A 19481-nucleotide genomic window follows, 5' to 3' on the forward strand; every position below is an offset into this window, starting at 1 on the left:
CCCAAGTCTAAATGTGAAATTCATTTATGTTTCACATACATCTTATACACATAGCCTGAAGATAATATTATACTATATATAATATATTTATATAAAGTCATGTGTAAAACTCCCTTCCTCAAAATGTGGGGATTACAGGTCCCTTCCTCTATATGTGGGGATTACAATTCAAAATGAGATTTGGGTGGGAACACAGAGTCACACCTTATCATGAGGTCAGGTATGGAATATTCCACTTGTGCATCATGTCAGTGCCCAAAAGGTTTCAGATTTTGAAGCATTTCAGATTTTGGGTTTTAGAATTAGGGGTGCTCAACCCGTATCATCCTCTAAACGTAAAACAGTTAGTTATATTTTTCATAACTTGACGAACACATGGACCTGTGCCACATTGGCTGCTGAGTTCTTTTGGCATAACCAATCAGGTCTTGATGGCTCACTAAGCTAGCTGGAATGACAAGGTTTTTCACCTTGTAAATGTCCTGTCCTATATCTTCTCAGGTTTTAAGGTTACATGGGTGAGAGAATGAGACTATTCTATACATATTTATTTAGTTTATCATACTTTACACATTTAACAGCTCTAATAGCATTCCAAATAAAAACTAGTAATATAATTTCTGAATAAGGTTTCGGTTGCTATTGTCAAATTGGTCCTCTCTGCTTTCTGGTGGATAATTACAAACTCTTATGTTTCTTCAGGGGACTGGTAAGAGTTTGGGTTGATGAGGGGAGGAGAAGATGGCGCTATAGGAGCAACTCAGGATTGCAGCTCCCAGTGAAAGTGCAGAGGGTGAGTGGATGCCACATTTCCAGACGGATCTTTATTGCCCACAGACCAGGAGATTCCCAGGTGTAGGAGCCCCATGGGCCACCAGCGCGGCTGTTTCAGCCAGCGCTGCAGCGCAGCAGCACTCCATACAAAATACACTGGTCTGGTTGCCCTGTTAAACCAGCAATTTGAGATTTGGGAAGGCAGATTAGCACATTCATCTGATTAAATGGGACTTAAACAGTAAGCCAGGCCAGGAGATTCCCAGGCAGTGACATTGTTTCAGCCGGCTCAGTGGGTCACTGCATGGGAAATCACACAGATCCCGGCACCCTTTCAGCAGGCGACTGAAACACCTGGGAGAGAGTCAACCATTCAACTTAAAATAAAAAAGGCTCTGAGGCAGGGAGCCAGGTGATCAGGCTCAGTGGGTCCCACCCCAACAACAACAAAAAACAAAACAGCAATTGGAAATGTTTGGGGTTGAGAGTTTCAGGGCAAGCATAGCTGAACCCAGGATGGTGCAGCTTGGTGCAGGAGGGGTGTCTACCATTACCAAGGCACTCCACCCCTACAGAGGTACTCTGCCATTGCCGACGCAGCCTGCCGTTGCCGAGGCAACCCGCCATAACAGATAGAGTCTGCCATTACAAGGGTGGGCAACCATCACCACAGCAGTTCTAACCATACCCATATAAACAGGACTAAAGGGAATTACACACAGAAGCAGGGTGGAGACCAGAGCAGCTCAGCATAGCCTCGGCAGGCAGGCAGTGACTAGACTGCCTCCTTGCTGAGCAGGACAGTGCAACAGATATGCATAAATAAAGCCCTAACTCTCCGGGACACAGAACCTGAAAAAAAAAAGGGGGCTTTATGAGTTCTGCTGCAGCAGACTTAAACGTACCTGCCTAACAGCCCTGAATGAACAACGGAGCTCACGGCTCAGCACTAGAGCTCCTATAATGTGCAGACTGTCTCCTCAAGCAGCTCCCTTACCCCCATATATCCAAAGAGTCACCTCACAAAGGACTAATCAGACTGACATTTAGCAGGCATCATTCTGGGACAAAGACAGCAGAAGAAGAAACTGGTAGCAACCCTCACTGTTCCGCAGCTGCTACAGGTGTTCCCCAGGCAAGCAGGGCCTGGAGTGGACCTAAGCAGTCCTACAGCAGAGGGGCTATACTGTTAGAAGGAAAACTAAGAAACAGAAATACTTCATCATTAACAATCTGGACGTCCACTCAGAGACCCAATCGGAAAGTCAGCAACTACTCAGACAACAGGTGGATAAATCCACAAGGTTGGGAAGAAACCAGCGCAAAAACGAGGAAAACATCCGAAACTGGAACACCTCTCTTCCTACAAGAGACCACAACCCCTCACCAGCAAGGGAACAAAGCTGGATGGAGAATGAATGTGATGAAATGACAGAATCAGAATTCAGAAGGTGGGTAATGAGAAACTTCCGTGAGCTAAAAGAACATGTTCTAACTCAATGCAAAGAAACTAAGAACTTTGAAAAAAGATTTGAGGAAATGATAACAAGAATGGACAACTTAGAGAGGAATATGAGTGAATTGATAGAGCTGAGAAACACAACACAAGAACTTCGTGAAGCACGCAAAAGTTTCAACAGCCAAATTGACCAAGCAGAAGAAAAGAATATCAGAACTTGAAGATCAACTCAATGAAATAAAATGAGAAGGCAAGATTAGAGAAAAAAGCGCAAAAAGGAATGAACAAAGTCTCCAAGAAATGTGGGACTATGTGAAGAGACCTAACCTATGTTTGATAGGTGTACCTGAATGTGATGAAGAGAATGAATCCAAGCTGGAAAATACTCTTCAGGATATTATCTAGAAAAATTTCCCCAACCTAGCAAGGCAGGCCAATATTCAAGTCCAGGAAATACAGTGAACACCACAAAGATATTCATCAAGAAGAGCAACCCCAAGGCACATAATCATCAGATTCACCAGGGTTGAAATGAAGGAGAAAATGCTAAGGGCAGCCAGAGAGAAAGGTCAGGTCATCCACAAAGGGAAGCCCATCAGACTCAGAGCAGACTCTCGGCAGAAACCCTACAAGCCAGAAGAGAGGGGAGCCAATATTCAACATCCTTAAAGAAAAGAACTTTCAACCCAGAATTTCATATCCAGCCAGACTGAGCTTCAGAAGTGAAGGAAAAATAAAATCCTTTGCAAACAAGCAAGTACTCAGAGATTTTGTCACCACCAGGCCTGCTTTACAAGAGCTCCTGAAAGAGGCACTACACATAGAAAGAAAAAACCAGTACCAGCCATTCCAAAAACATACCAAATGCTAAAGAGCATCAACAAAATGAAGAATCTGCATCAACTAACAGGCAAAACAGAAAGCTAGCTTCAAAATGGCAGTATCAAATTCACACATAACAATATTAACCCTAAATGTAAATGGGCTAAATGGACCAATCAAAAGACACAGACTGGCAAATTGGATAAAAAGCCAAAATCCATTGGTGTGCTGTATCCAGAAATCCCATCTCACATGCAAGGATACACAAAGGCTCAAAATAAAGGGATGGAGGAAGATTTACCAAGCAAATGGAGAGCAAAAAAAAGCAGGAGTTGCAGTTCTTGTCTCAATAAATCCAAGAGCCGGTTTTTTGAAATGTTCAACAAAATAGAGAGACCACTAGCCAGATTGATAAAAAAGAAAAGAGAGAATAACCAAATAGATGCAATAAAAAATGATAAAGGGGAAATCACCACAGATTACGCAGAAATTCAAACCATCATCAGAGAATATTACAAACAACTCTATGCACATAAACTAGTAAACCCGGAAGAAATGGATAAATTCCTGGACACCTGTGTCCTCCCAAGCCTAAACCAGGAGGAAGCTGAAACTATGAATAGACCAATAACAAAGTCTGAAGCTGAGGCAGCAATTAAGAGACTACCACACAAAAAAAGTCCAGGTCCAGATGGGTTCACAGCCAAATTCTGCCAGACACACAAAGAGGAACTGTTACCATTCCTTCTGAAACTATTCCAAATAATTCAAAAAGAGGGAACCCTTCCCAAATCATTTTCTGAGATCAACATCATCCCGATACCAAAACCCGGCAGAGACTCAACAAGGAAAGAAAGCTTCAGGCCAATATCTATGATGAACATAGATGCAAAAATCTTCAATAAAATGCTGGCAAGCCGATTGCAACAGCACATCAAAAAGCTAATCCACCATGATCAAGTAGGATTCATCCCGGGGAATCAAGGCTGGTTCAACATAGCAAGTCTATAAATGTAATTCACTACATAAACAAAACCAAAAACAAAAACCACATGATTATCTCAATTGACGCAGAGAAGGCCTTTGACAAAATTCAACAGCCCTTTATGCTAAAAACCCTCAATAAACTCGGTATTGACGGAACGTATCTCAAAGTAATAAAAGCTATTTATGACAAACAAACAGCCAATATCATACTGAATGGGCAAAGACTGGAAGCATTCCCTTTGAAATCTGGCACCAGACAAGAATGCCCTCTCTCACCACTCCTATTCAATATAGTACTGGAAATTCTAGCCAGAGCAATCAGGCAAGAAAAAGAAATAAAGGGTATTCAAATAGGAAAGGAGGAAGTCAAATTTGTCTCTATTTGCAGACGACATGATTGTATACCTACAAGACCCCATGGTCTCAGCCCAAAATTGCCTGAAACTGATAAGCAACTTCAGCAAAGTCTCAGGATACAAAATCAATGTGCAAAAATCACAAGCATTCCTATACACCAATAACAGACTTAAAGAGAGCCACATCAAGAACGAACTGCCATTCACAATTGCTACAGAGAGAATAAAATACCTAGGAATACAACTAACAAGAAACGTAAAGGACCTCTTCAAGGAGAACTACAAACCACTGCTCAAGGAAATAAGAGAGGCCACAAACACATGGAGAAACATTCCATATTCATGGTTAGGGAGAATCAATATCTTGATTCTTCCTAAAAATGGCCATACTGCCCAAAGTAATTTACAGAATCAACGCTATCCCCTTCAAGCTACCAATGACCTTCTTCACAGAACTGGAGAAAACCACCTTGAACTTCATATGGAACCAAAAGAGAGCCCGCATTGCCAAGTCAATTCTAAGCAAAAAGAACACAGCGGGAGGCATCACACTACCGGAGTTCAAACTATACTACAAGGCTACAGTAATCAAAACAGCATGGTACTGGTACCAAAACAGAGATATAGACCAATGGAACAGAACAGAGACATCACAGGCAACACAACATATCTACTACCATACAATCTTTGATAAATCTGACAAAAACAAGCAATGGGTAAAGGATTCCCTGTTTAATAAATGGTGTTGGGAAAACTGGCTAGCCATGTGCAGAAAGCAGAAACTGGACCCCTTCCTGACACCTTACACTGAATTTAACTCCAAATGGATTAAAGACTTAAACATAAGACCTGGCACCATAAAAAATCCTAGAAGAAAATATAGGCAAAACCATTCAGGACATAGGAGTAGGCAAGGCCTTCATGACCAATACACCAAAAGCATTGGCAACAAAAGCCAAAATAGACAAATGGGACCTAATCAAACTCCAGAGCTTCTGCATGGCAAAAGAAACAGTCATCAGAGTGAATCAGCAACCAACAGAATGGGAAAAAATTTTTGCAGTTTACCCATCTGACAAAGGGCTGATATCCAGAATCTATAAAGAACTAAAGCAGATTTACAAGAAAAAAACAAACAAGCCCATTCAAAAGTGGGCAAAGGATATGAACAGACACTTTACAAAAGAAGACATACATGAGGCCAACAAACATATGAAAAAATGCTCATCGCCACTGGTCGTTAGAGAAATGCAAATCAAAACTACATTGAGATACCATCTCACACCAGTTAGAATGGCAATCATTAAAAAATCTGGAGACAACAGATGCTGGAGAGGATGTGGAGAAATAGGAACACTTTTACACTGCTGGTGGGAGTGTAAATTAGTTCATCCATTGTGGAAGACAGTGTGGCAATTCCTCAAAGACCTAGAAATAGAAATTCCATTTGACCCAGCAATCTCATTACTGGGTATATATCCAAAGGACTATAAATCATTCTGCTATAAGGCCACAGGCACACGAATGCTTATTGCAGCACTGTTTACAATAGCAAAGACCTGGAACCAACCCAAATACCCATCGATGATAGACTGGACTTGGAAAATGTGGCACATATACACCATGGAATATTATGCAGCAATAAAAAATGATGAGTTCATGTCCTTTGTAGGGACATGGATGAATCTGGAGAACATCATTCTCAGCAAACTGACGCAAGAACAGAAAGTGAAATACTGCATGTTCTTACTCATAGGCAGGTAATGAATAATGAGAACACATGGACACAGGGAGGGGAGCACTATACACTGAGGTCTATTGGGGGGAATACAGAGGGGACAGCGGGGGGTTGGGAGAGATGGGGAGGGATAGCGTGGGGAGAAATGCCAGATGTGGGTGAAGGGGTGGAAGGCAGCAAATCACACTGCCATGTGTGTACCTATGCAGCTATCTTGCATGTTCTGCACATGTACCCCAAAACCTAAAATGCAATTTAAAAAAGAAAAAGTTTCTTCAGGACCATCAGATCCTTATTGTTTCTTTCTCTTTTTTTTATATTTAAGTTTTGGGGTACATGTGCAGAACACACAAGTTTGTTGTTCCTCTTTGTTCTCTTCCTACACCCAGAGAGAGAAACCACACCAATCTTGCGGATTTTAGAGCTTTGTTCCACCCACATATATTTTGTGGTGCAAGGAAACATGTCACCTCTTTTCATTGTAAATATTGCCTGTGGGTTTTTGAAATGATGTCTAGTTTCTCTCTCAATATTTATGCATTTGAAATGTTATACTGTCATTACAGTCCAATGTTTCCTGAATCTTATCATAAACATACATTTAAATAACCCTGTACTATCTCATTTTGGTATGTACAATTACAAGGATAAACTATTTCATATGGAATTTCCTAAATTGGACACTAATGAACAAACTACAAAAAATTTCCTTGATACCGGGAAGGAATATACATTAATGTTGTTAATAAACTACAAAATTGAACATTCAATGTAACTTATGAAGGAAATCTCAAAATAAATGTTTGTCTTTTGCAAATAAGGAAATTACTATGAACCACCAAGGAACATACCTTTTAGGAATGGGGCTGAAGCCACTTTGCTCATTATGTCTTCGGTAGTTTTGGATTCAGGTGCAAATGCAATAACATAATTAGTATCATTAAATTATCTGCATGTCCCAGATCCATTGAAGGCATTTGAGGAGAGTCATGAACTTGATGTAAATTGGAGAAAAATAGGTACAGAAACAGTACCAGAAGAAATGAAAAAAGCCATTCCTATACAGCAATAGGAGAAAAAAAGAAGCAAACTGATAGGTGATATACCTCAGATCAATCATCCACAAAAAATTTGAAACACTTAATTCTGTTATTTGGCATACATTCCATTTGTTCTTTCTCCTAGCTTTTAAATATCCTGATTTTCTTTTGTCCATTAATCTGCATATTTTAAAATAGGCACATTGCCTACCAAGAGAGAATTGTAACATCATTTCTAATTATAATTGAGAATCTAAGTTTACTGCACTTTAGTGTAAGTGATAAAGGGTGGATTAGTCTGTGAATGGCCTAATAGTTTAGTCATGTTAACATTTTAGTGACAGTGATAAATAAATAGTAGGTGACATGGAATAGGTAACTAGCTTCCATCAATAGAAGCAAGGTTATATTTTTACCTTCTGTTGCTAGTATACAGAAGAAGATAGTCCCAAAATATTGCTCAAAAAAGAATTTTAAAAGTCTTTGTCATTGTGACCACATTCTGGAATTGGAAATAACACAGAATACAATTGAAACCCAGTGATAAGAACCTAATTACTTAGTTATCATTCTACACATAAGTTCTTTTTAAAATAGCTACATGTCATCATCATGTGATCCTTTTTTAGCTATGTGTATTGGTCTAGGTCTATGTTTATTTCTATTTTTATGTCTATTTCTATGTCTATGACTATTTCTATCTTTATAGAAAAATAAATATAATGTGCAGATATAAAAGAGGTAAAAATTTAAAAGTAAAATACCTATACAGAGTGGGATCTCAAATTTTACATTTATATAATCTTTTCCCTATGCAGGAATTGTTGTATGCTTTATTCCCTGCCGATCCAAGCATTCAATACATATTTGTTGCATGAACACACACACACACACACACACACACACACACAAGTTGATAAGATCAGATGTTAATATAACCTTTGAACTATCAGTATTTTATGAGTGATTTTATTATAATTTTCTGAGTTTACTAAAGTTTTTGCACAAAACACATCTAATCATTCTTATGGTCAGAAGAAAATAGACACTATTTTAACAGAAGTAAAAGCTTGCAATACCATTTTCTTTTCCCGTTTGTTTATATGACCATTATTTCTTTCAACCTGACATTGTCTGTGCCTATAGTGACAGTGTGTAGAGGTGCTACAATTTGTCTTTTGATTGTTTCTTAAATTTTGAATTCCCTGCCTCTTTTTTACTTTGGCCCTGAACTTCTATACCTATGCCTTCATGAGATTCAAATGGGCTCAGAAGTTAAGAATTGTTATCTCTGCCATGTAAAGATGTGTCTTTATTTTTCAAGTATTTCTGAATTTGAGTTCTTTAAAAATGCCTCTAGTAAGACATAAAGCAATAATATATATTTTAATTTGGAAAAATAAATTTTAATTGAAAAAACAGCAAAGCCCAGAATTTGAAAAAAAAAAAAATCTAGCTTGTTAATTTGAATACATATATGTGCAGTATTAAAAAATGAAAATAAAGTGTTTATGTTGCCTGAGAAAGTACTTTTTCATCCTCCAAATATGAGAACACATCGACTCTGAATCATACCAACAAGGTTTGCCTTCTCATCCTCCATTTTTTTGAGACAGTTCTTGCAGAGAGGAGCCCATGTTTGCTGACCCACGCTCATGCATCTCTTGCTCATTTTGACCTGTTTCCTTTAAGACAGAAAAAGAGGCTGGGTGCGGTGGTTCAAGCCTGTAATCCCAGCACTTTGGGAGGCCGAGGCGGGTGGATTACAAGGTCAAGAGATCGAGACCATCCTGGTCAACATGGTGAAACCCCGTCTCTACTAAAAATACAAAAAATTAGCTGGGCATGGTGGCACGTGCCTGTAATCCCAGCTACTCAGGAGGCTGAGGCAGGAGAATTGCCTGAACCCAGGAGGCGGAGGTTGCGGTGAGCCGAGATAGCGCCATTGCACTCCAGCCTGGGTAACAAGAGCGAAACTCTATCTCAAAAAAAAAAAAAAAAAAGACAGAAAAAGAGGAAGTAAATGTGAAGGTCTGAAGTAGAAAACATTGTGCAATCAAACATAAAAGAAACATTGCAACAGCTGTGTCCAGTTGCATGCCTGGAGAAGAAGAAAGCCGAAAGGCTAAAATAAAACATGAGGCATTGTTTAAACTCAATATTTGAAAGAAATAAGAATTAAAACAACTATCAGATATCGTTCCTACATCATTGGATTGAGAAAAATCAGAAGAGTTGTGTTGCTAGCTCCTCAACTGTGGGTGTTGTCAAATTGTCTAATGGGGGGAAAGGACATTTCTGCCCTGTTGTTCCGGGTACAAACTTACACAGTCACATGCGTGATTCGTTACTCATTCATTACTACTTAGAAATATCCTACCATCCGTCAATTCTGCTCCTGAGTATGCAGCCCAAGGAAATTCTCACATGAGTTCATGAGAGGAGCAGTTCAAGGATTTTCTTTATAATGTAGATTACTGTGGCATGGTGTTATAAAGCAAATTTTTATGGATACAGTCCAAAGATTACTATGTAGGATTCAGGCACATTGGATTGGCATACACCCATCCACGTGAAGAGATCTTAAAAATATAGCTCCAGTTCAAAGGAAGAAAGAACAAGAAGGTTGGGCATTAGGTCACAATATCATTAATATCAGTTCACACTGATATCAATTCACATGTGATACACATTTTCCAAAAATATCCAGGAATTAAAGGATCACCGTTTCTAACACAATAAAAAGGTTATCTTTGGAAGTGGGAAATAAGAATGGAGTTTGGGTGAAAAGTGGGAATTGGAAATTAAAGAAAATAAGTAATCAAAACAAGATGGGAGCTTTGTTTGAATCAATTATTTTGTGTACCATGAACTTAAGAGATTGTTTAACTTTTACCCAGGAAGTCATGTCTAGCCACCAAAAAATAATTACAGGCTGTGCACAGTGGCTTATGCCTGTAATCTCAGCACTTTTGGAGGCTGAGCCAGGAGGATAGCTTGAAGCCAGGAGTTAGAGACCGGCCTGGGCAACAAAGTGAGACCCCACCTCTATCTTTTAAAAATCAAAAACTTAGCGAGGAGTGGTGCCTGTAGTCCCAGCTACCGGCTTCTTGGGAGGCCAAGGCAAAAGATTGCTTGAGCCCAGCAAGATTGAGGTTGCAGTGAGCCATGATCATGCTACTGTACTCCGGCCTGTGTGACAGAGTGAGACCCTGTCTTAAAAAGAAATAGAAAATTTAACACATACTAGAAGTCAAAAAAAAAAAAAAAACACTATAAGGAGAGGAAGTATTAGAATCAGACTCAGATATGGCAGAAATATTGCAATTATTAGACTAGGAATTTGAAGCAACTATGATTAAAATACTAAGGGCTTCAATGGATAAAGTAGACAACATGTGAAATACACGGCAGCGGGGGTGGGGGGGGAGGCCACACCTGTTTCTCTGCATAAAACACTTCTGAAAACAAGTGTGTGGGCTTTCTCCACCAAGAAATGCTTCACTTTTCTGTGGACACCAATTGGGTGACTTAAAATTCAATTCACTTCAATTCTGACACTGTCTACTTGGAGTTACAGCAGATCCCACAGATTAAAGACTCAATCCCAAAAGACTGCCTCCCACTGCAGATGCCAGTCACAAACCTGGGTCTTCTGTACTTCTGACTGATTGGCTGTACATTAGGGGTTCCCACAACCCACTCCTTGGGTTTGATAATTTGCTAGAGTGACTCACAAAACCCAGAATAACCATGTACTTGCTATTACAAGTTTATTACAAAGTTTAAAACTCAGGAGCAGTCAAATAAAAAATATGCATAGGGCAAGGTATACAGGCCAGGACGCCAAGCTTCCATTAACTCTGGGTGTACCACCTTCCCCGCACCTTGATATGTTCACTAACCCAGAAGTTACCCAAACTCCTTCAGTTAGGGTTTTTATGAAGGCTTCATTACATGGGCATGATTAATAAAATCATTGGCCAATGGTGATTAATTTGAACTCCAGCTCCTCTCCTCTCCCTGGACATCTGGCAATGGGGCTGAAACCTTCTAATCACATGGTTGATTCCCAGGCAACCAGTCCTATCCTGAAACAATCTAGGGGATTTCAGCCATGACCTCACATTAACACAAAAACACTCCCTTCACTTCAGAGATTCCTGGTCTTAGAAGCTCTGTGTCAGGAACAGGGACCAAATATCACAGCAAACACTATTCTCATCACCCCTATGACTCAGGGAATTACAAAAATTTCAGGAGCTTTGTGCCAAAACTAGGGGTCAGAGACAAAATATATACTTACTATAATGTCGCATCATGCAAGAACAGATGGACAAGGCAAGGAGGGAGATAAAAATTCTAAGCGAGAACCAAAAATAAATGCCTAATATTAAAAAAATACTATCACAGAAGTGAAGAATGCCTTTGATCTTTGATAAGCTTATTAGTAGACTACACATAGCTGAGAAAAAAAAATCCAAAACTGAAAAGTAAACAAAAAAGACTGAAAAAAAAAAAAACAGAGCAGAATATTTAAGAACTGTGAGGCAATTAAAAATGTGTAACATATGCCTAATGGGCATACCAAAAAGAAAGAAAGGAGCAGAAGAAATATTTTTAAACAGTAATGACTGAGAATTTCTCCAGATTATAGCTAGACACCAAACCATAGATTCAGGAAGTTCAGAGAGCACCAAGCAGAATATTTGCTCAAACAACTGCACTAAGAAATATCACTTTCAAATTACAGATAATCAAAGATAAAAAATTCTTAAAGAAGGCAGAGGAAGGAAGAAAACATCTTTGCTATAGAGGAGTGAAAATAAGAATTTTATTTAACTTTTCTTCAGAAATCATGCAAACAAGAAGAGAATAAAGTATTTAATGTGTTGAGAGAAAAAAAGTCACCAAATTAGAATTCTACTCTTAGTGGAATTTACTTTGAGGTATTATTCACAAAAGGTGAAAGAGAAGTGCTTTCTCAGACAAACCAAAAATGAGGGAATTTGTTACCAGTAGGCCTGCCTTGCAAAATATGTGTCAAGTTATTTCAAAAGAAGTAAAATGCTATGTCACAAATTTAGATCTAAGGCTGCGCACAGTGGTTCATGCTTGCAATTATAGCACTTTGGGAAGCTGAGGTGAGAGGATGGCTTGAGACCAGAAGTTCAAGACCAGCCTGGGCAACATAGGGACCCTACAAAAACAAAATTATTTAAATTAGTGAGGCATGATGGCTTATGCCTGAGGCCCTAGTTGCTCAGGAGGCTGAGGTATAAAGGATCACTTGGGCCTGATAGATCGAGGCTGCAGTGAGCTCTGATGGCAACTTTGCACTCCAGCCTGGACAAAAGAGTGAAACCCTGTCACAAAAAAATAAAAAATAAAAAATTTGGTTTACATAAAGAAAGAAAAAGCATTAGAGAAAGAAAGGATAAGTGAATGTACAATAAAAACTTTTTCTTATTTTTAATTGATCTGTAACATAATAGAAAATATTAGCATTGTGTTCAATTGTGTATACTTATGTGTATATATGTATATAAATGCCACATATATGATATATATATTACATTCATATATAATGTTCATGGGTGCTTATCTATAAGTGAAATGAAGGACAGTAATGATATGAGACCCTGTCGCCTAGGCTGGAGTGCAGTGGTGCAATCTCGGCTCACTGGAACATCTGCCTTCCGGGTTCAAGAGATTCTCCTGCCTCAGCCTCCAGAGTAGCTGGGATTACAGGTGCCTGCCACCACACCCACTTATTTTTTGTATTTGTAGCAGAGATGGGGTTTCACCATGATTGTCAAACTGGTCTGGAACTCTTGACCTCAAATGATCTGCTTGCCTCAGCCCCCCAAAATGCTGGGATTACAGGCATGAGTCACTGCGCCTGATCTATTTACTCTTCTAAAGAAGCTTTTGAATCAGTTTACGAATTCAAAAATAATCCCATGGGAGTTCAAATATGGAATGACACTGATTTTATACCATAATGTATATCTTTTAGCAACTACATATAGCATTTATTATGTCTAAGCCACATTTAAATATTAAAACATTTAATATGCATAATAATCCCATGAGGTAGGTATTATGCTAATCAGCCCATTTTACGGACCAGAGAGGTAAGGCCCAGGGAGTTATATAACTTGCTCAAATTCACACAGACGGTGAGTAGCAGAAAGTGGTTTAAAATTCAGACCATCTGCAGAGTCTATGAGCTCAAATTACAAATGCTATGCTGTTTCATTTGCACATCTCTGTTTGTTCAATTATTCTTACTTTATGTGCACATATTTTACAATTTTCCTTGTCTTTTGCTTCATTTATTTTGCAGCAATATTCTCCAGTGCCAGAAACCTTATAAATTTCATGTGATGTGTTTTGCACTAGTCTAAAACATTCCTCTTGGAATCCTTGCTAGCTGTTTGTAAGGAGGACTTGTTACCCCAAGACTTGTGTGCAGCTCTTCTCAACACTACAAAAACAGAAAAACTTGATCTACAAAGAGAGAAGGATGAAGTGATCCAGCTGCCTGATAAAGAAAGACAGAATGTCTGCTTGTTTCCCAGGGAATTTTATCTTCTTGCTTTCCATTCTTCTCTGCCTGCATGTGGGTTTTGTTAGATATCCTCCAAACATTTCTGTTTCTTAAAAATATAATAAACAAATTCTACTTGATCTTCTTTTGTGCTTTTTTTGCCTTGAAATATTATTTGTGTGATATATTCCTGCCCTCCACTTTTATTTGCAATTTGTATTTCTCAGATATATTTTTGACAAACTTCTATTACCTGCCTAAAGCATGCCTCTTGAAATAGTATAACTGCAATTCTCTTTTTACTTTACCTGCAAATCTTTTGCTTTCCATGGACAGGACAGGGAAGGGGATATAAGTCCTCAGATTACCCAATCCTTTCCTCCAGTCATCTTATTTTGTTATCTCTTTAAATTACACTTTCCTGTTATTTCCTGTTTCTATACTGTGTTTTCTCTGTTCCTTTTTTCAAGTTCCCCTTTTCCTTTTTCCCTACCCAACATCTAGAAAGTTCTGGATTAGTATTTTGTTCTACTATTATTACCCTCAAATGTTAACAAACCTATCAGAACCTACACAACTCTGGCAACATAAAAAATCAGCATGTATCTCTATCAGTTTTTCTCCTCCATCTTCCTGCTCCTTATAGGATAAACCCATTAGCATATTTGAACCTAAAACATTAGCTCTACTCCTTACTGACTGCAATGCAGGGCAAGTAACTTACCCTCGGACCCCAGTGACTTACCCAGGAAGCTTCAGTTTCCTCATCTGTGAGATTCAGAGGACACAATAATATCTAATAAGGTTGTTTTAGAATTTAAAATTTAGGATTGGGGTGGAGGGGAAATGGTACAGAATAAAGGAAATAACATATGTAAAGTATTGAGTGTAGTATCTTGCAATGAGGGATGACTCACTAAATGCTAGAGATTATACTCTCCACAGCCATGTTGAAACTGGACATTACAGGCATTTGTAAATATTACCAGCCTGATTAACAAAAACTAGTACCATCTTGATAACTTACATATTTTTCTTAGTGTTGTCAAGCATACTTTAATATAATTTTTGGCCATTTTTAAATTTTTTTAACTATAACAAATATCTTCATTTTCTCCATCTGTGTTTTTGTACCTCTGTTATGCCATTATTGTTTTCTGTTTTTGTTTATGGCTCTGACTGAAAATGTCTTTTATCTCTCACTTTAAAAATAGCATGTTATTGCTATTGCTTTCTCATCCAGATAGGATGATAAAAGCACTTTGGGTACTCTTAAATTTGAGGTATGTTCTTTTTATTGCAAAGATATTTTAGGGTTTTCTCTTTAAACACAAGTGTAGGAAATCTCACAACAGTGTGCTCAGGTATAGTTTTTGGGTTTTGTCCTACACGGCACTTTTTGTTCACTTGCGATCAAAGAACTTGTGCCTCCTTTTTAAGTTCTTGGGAAAATTTAGCTAATACTTTCTTCAAATATTGCTTCCCTTCTAGTCTCTCTAGTCTTTTCTCTTGAAAGTTTATTAGATATTGAGTAATGTTGTCCCTGTCTCTATCCTTTGCTTATCTACAATCTTGAAATGGGAAATCAATCCATTTCCACATCACATATAAACTACCTTTCTGACATCAATTTTTATGATATCATTCCCATGGCTGCCTTGACTGTGTCCTGGTCTCTTTCCAAATGTGCAAGGATATTTTTTTAAATTATCTGGTCCTTTCTACTCTTTCCACTCTTCTCTTGCGTTGTCTCCTTCAACTCTAGTCAGATACTTCTACATAATTTTCCTTTTTAATAAGTACATCATGTTCTAATTTACATCTCTTTGCTCTCCTATAATGAACTCCTGCTTGCAACTGGATTTCTTTAGTGACTACATCTATCTACCCAGTTCATACTTTTCCTTCAGGTTTCAGCTCTGATCTCTTCTCCCACAAGGGTGTCTTCCTTGCTGATATGGTTTGGTTGTATCCCCCACAAATCTCATCTTAAATTATAGTTCCCATAATCCCCATGTGCCATGGGAGAGATCTCATGGGAGGTAATTTAATAATGAGGTCAGTTACCCTCATGCTGTTTTCATGATAGAGAGTGAGTTCTCATGAGATCTGATGGTTTTACAAGGGGCTTTTTCCTCTTTTGCTCAGCACTTGTCTTTCCTGCTGCCCTGCGAAGAAAGATGTGTTTGCTTCCCCTTCTACTATGATTATAAGTTTCCTGAGGCTTCCCCAGCCACCATGAACTGCGAGTCAATTAAACCTCTTTCCTTTATAAATTACTCAGTCTCAAATATGTCTTCATTAGCAGCCTGAGAATGAACTAATACCCTTGCCCTCATCACATATGGGTTCCATGCCCCTTCCAGGTGCCCGTAGCATGCTGTGGTTACTGTTGTTGTACCTTACTGTCTTTTAGGCTAATCATACTCATTTCTCTCCAACCATAGGTTGTAAACAACTGAATGGTACAAAATTATCACTGCTTGTGTACCTCACAGAGCCTGGAACATGAAGATTGCTCAATAAATATGTTTTAAGTTTTAAATGTATAATGTTGAATGTGAGGTAGGGAAGTAAAAAGAAAAAGGTATCTTTTTTCAAGAAGCTTAGTTATAAAAGAAAGGTTGTAGGTTGGATGGTAGTTTAAATGAGTTGTTTTTGTCAAGGGAAGGTTTTTTTTTTTCTTCTAAGACAACATTTAAGAAGGGAAAGTGCAGAGGGGAATGCTGAACACACAGGAGAAATGCAGTAACAGGTGGAGTGCTGCTTTTTTGGAGGGGCTGGATAAGAAAGGTTTGGATCAGAAGGGACAGGGGTTTTCTTCTCTGTCACAAGAAAAAAAGGAACTGCCAGTGAAAGCTGAGAGAATTTAAAAACATGACAACATGAAGTAAAGATTTCAGTCCTCAGGGTTAAGTTATTTTTCTGTGAAGTAGGAAGCAAATTCTAAGAACAAACCAACAGATGTGCTAGGCACTTGATACTGTGAGGAGTCTTAAAATAGGTGTCAAGGTGAATGGAAGATTGCCTTAGACAGGTCAGGAACCCTTAAGTCCTGCTGCCTTAAGAAGTGTTCCTTGAAACCAAAGGAAAATTTGTAAGGTTTGTCTCTGAACTGATGGCTCAAAATGACATATTTTTAAAAGTCATTTATCATTAATTGAAATCATTGATGGATCAAGAAAGGCATCAAAAGCTACTCAAACTGCTAAACAGTGGATGACTTAAAAACTTGACCAAAAAAAATGCTTTGCCCGTGTAAGAGAAAAGCCATAGTTACTGAATAAACTGCGTTATTCATACCCAAGATATCAGTACCAACACAAAATTAGCAATGAAAAAGAAAAGAATTGACATATTTAATGCTACATTTTTGAATACTTTTGCTTTTTTTTTAACCAGTGGTAATTTGCTTAATGCATAATTAAATATAATTTAATATTTTTTAAACTTACATTCTTCAACTTTGCAGTTATGAAAGAAAGTCATTGTGCCCTGTAATCCCAGTACTTTGGGAGGCCAAAGTGGGAGGATCATTTGAGTCCAGGGGTTTGAGACCAGCCTGGGCAACGCGGGGAAACCCTGTCTCTACAAAAATAGAAACAAGTCAGCCAGATGTGGTAGTACATACCTGTAGTCCCAGCTATTCCAGATTGGTTGAGGCCTAGAACCTGGGAGGTGGATGTTACAGTGAGCCAAGATCATGCCACAGCACTCCAGCCTGGGCAACAGAGTAAGATCCTGTCTCAAAAAGAAAAGAAAGTCATTTGTTTATACAGGTTTTTGTTTATTCTTACTTTATATAAGACTAATTAGTAAGTTTGGGCTCCTCAAACATCACCAACAATTACAATTACATTGCAAGTTATAGTCAAAAGTTTAGAGGCTTCACAGAGCTCATTGGGTTTGAAAAAACTAAACATTGCTGCCAATACATTTCTTGTCAGCTTCTGTTGTGGGCAGTATAAAAAAAAAAGCATTTATTTTGTTATAGTAGATGCTCATCCCTGTGCAGGATACCTAAACGAAAACACTGGGAAATCTTAGCTCCTTATCTCATAAACCAGAAAAGCTACATCCCACTCCACAGTATTTGGGGGCATTAATTCTTTCTATATTTGTTTTAAGATGTTTGATTAAATTAATATATGTTTGATTTTGCCTAGGTCTTTTTTAGCCATGTAAATTATTTGCCATTATATGGGAATCTGAGGTGTTCAGCCTTTTTATAAACATTCAGTAAAAACTTCAAACAAACATGTATTTGATTATCTAAAAGTATTGTTTCCAATATACAATCATTACTCCTCTGAGCCCATCCTGTGGGTATTTTATGTAATTTTTCTAGTGTATTTATCATACTACTTATAAAACTTAAGAAGATATCAAGCCATTTACCTTTCAATTTATTTGCACCAAAATATCACACAGTGGTATCTTATAGGATAATAGCAAAATTTTTATTGCTATTTCTATTGTTGAACTATGCTGATGGAATACTTCTTCAACAAGGATAACATAAAACAGTTAAATAAGAAGTAACAAAAGCAGAGATCATATAAAAGAAAAATAAATACCCACATGCCAGAAATGAAACAAGAAAACAAAACTAAAAAATTGCTATTTTAAGCCAGTAAATTTTAAGGTGGTTTGGCAAAGGCTGACAGATAAACCAACTAAAATATAATTCATGTGTAAGGATAAAATAGATATATCTTTACCCCCAAAAAATGAGATTTCTATTTTATGAACATCTCTGAAAGAAGTACTAATAAATATTCTCCAAGAAGAAAAATAACTGAACCCTGAAAGAAGTCGTTGAATACTAGCAACCAATAAACATATTAGTGAACTAAATAAATATTGATTGTGCAAAGTAATGATGATAATGACTAATGTACAGGGGCAATGTCACAGTGTCCACACTGCACTGTCCGCAGTGCAGGGGGCAGTGTCATAGTGTCCACACAATGGACAACTTAAGTGTCAAACAGCAGTCATACGGGAGGAGAGAGGTGTGATCGGAGCTAAGTTCCCCAAAAATCTTACAGTTTAGGACGAGGACAAAGATCTGATTAACTTTAGAACTGCACTCTTCTATAAGGTAGCCATTAGCCCCAGGTGAGTATTTAAATGCAAATTTTAATTAATTTTTAAAAATCAATAAAATTTAAAATTCAGGTTTTTTTGCCCCCTACATATAAAGAGCTTGGAAGTCATTATTCTCTTTCTTGCAGTCAAGAAAAAAAGCTAAACAAACTGAAAATCAGTGATGTTTCTTAGGCCCATCAGAGACTGAGGTTTCAGGGCAAACTACAACCCTAAAATCCAGAGAAACAAGTAAATACAGAGAATCACAGCGAAGATCAACTCATCTGGAGCAAAAGTCACTAGAGCCAGAAGTTGGTAGGATGCAATGCATAAATGCTAATTTTGATGAATTGCTGGAGGCTGAGTGTGGCCTGTAGTGAGGGGAGACATTCCTGGGTCAGTACCATTAAGGGGCAGAAGCAGGTGGGTGTAACTGGAGAAAGGCAAAGGCTGTGGGGCTCAAGGATTCATTCACCACTAGTTCTGGTACCAAAGCAGGGGAGGAGGGTCTAACGTCCCACTTCTATCCTCCATCTGTTGCTGCTACTTCCTGTTGGATTGATCAAACGCAACTGGAATCCAGGCATCAAAGAAGAGAATTGGTGATGCAATACACAGTGGTCAACTTCTTCTAGAAGGGATGTGTTAGAGAAATAGAGAG

At 38.2% G+C, this 19481-nt stretch overlaps 1 pseudogene; it reads right to left on the reverse strand.

Moving 5' to 3' along the window:
* Nucleotides 1–8848, reverse strand: part of LOC100400875 (ATP-binding cassette sub-family A member 9-like) — a 49360-nt pseudogene extending 40512 nt beyond the window's left edge.
* Nucleotides 8849–19481: the final 10633 nt, after the last annotated feature.

Source organism: Callithrix jacchus, chromosome 5 (genome assembly GCF_049354715.1).
Source record: "Callithrix jacchus isolate 240 chromosome 5, calJac240_pri, whole genome shotgun sequence".
Classification (NCBI taxonomy): domain Eukaryota; kingdom Metazoa; phylum Chordata; class Mammalia; order Primates; family Cebidae; genus Callithrix; species Callithrix jacchus.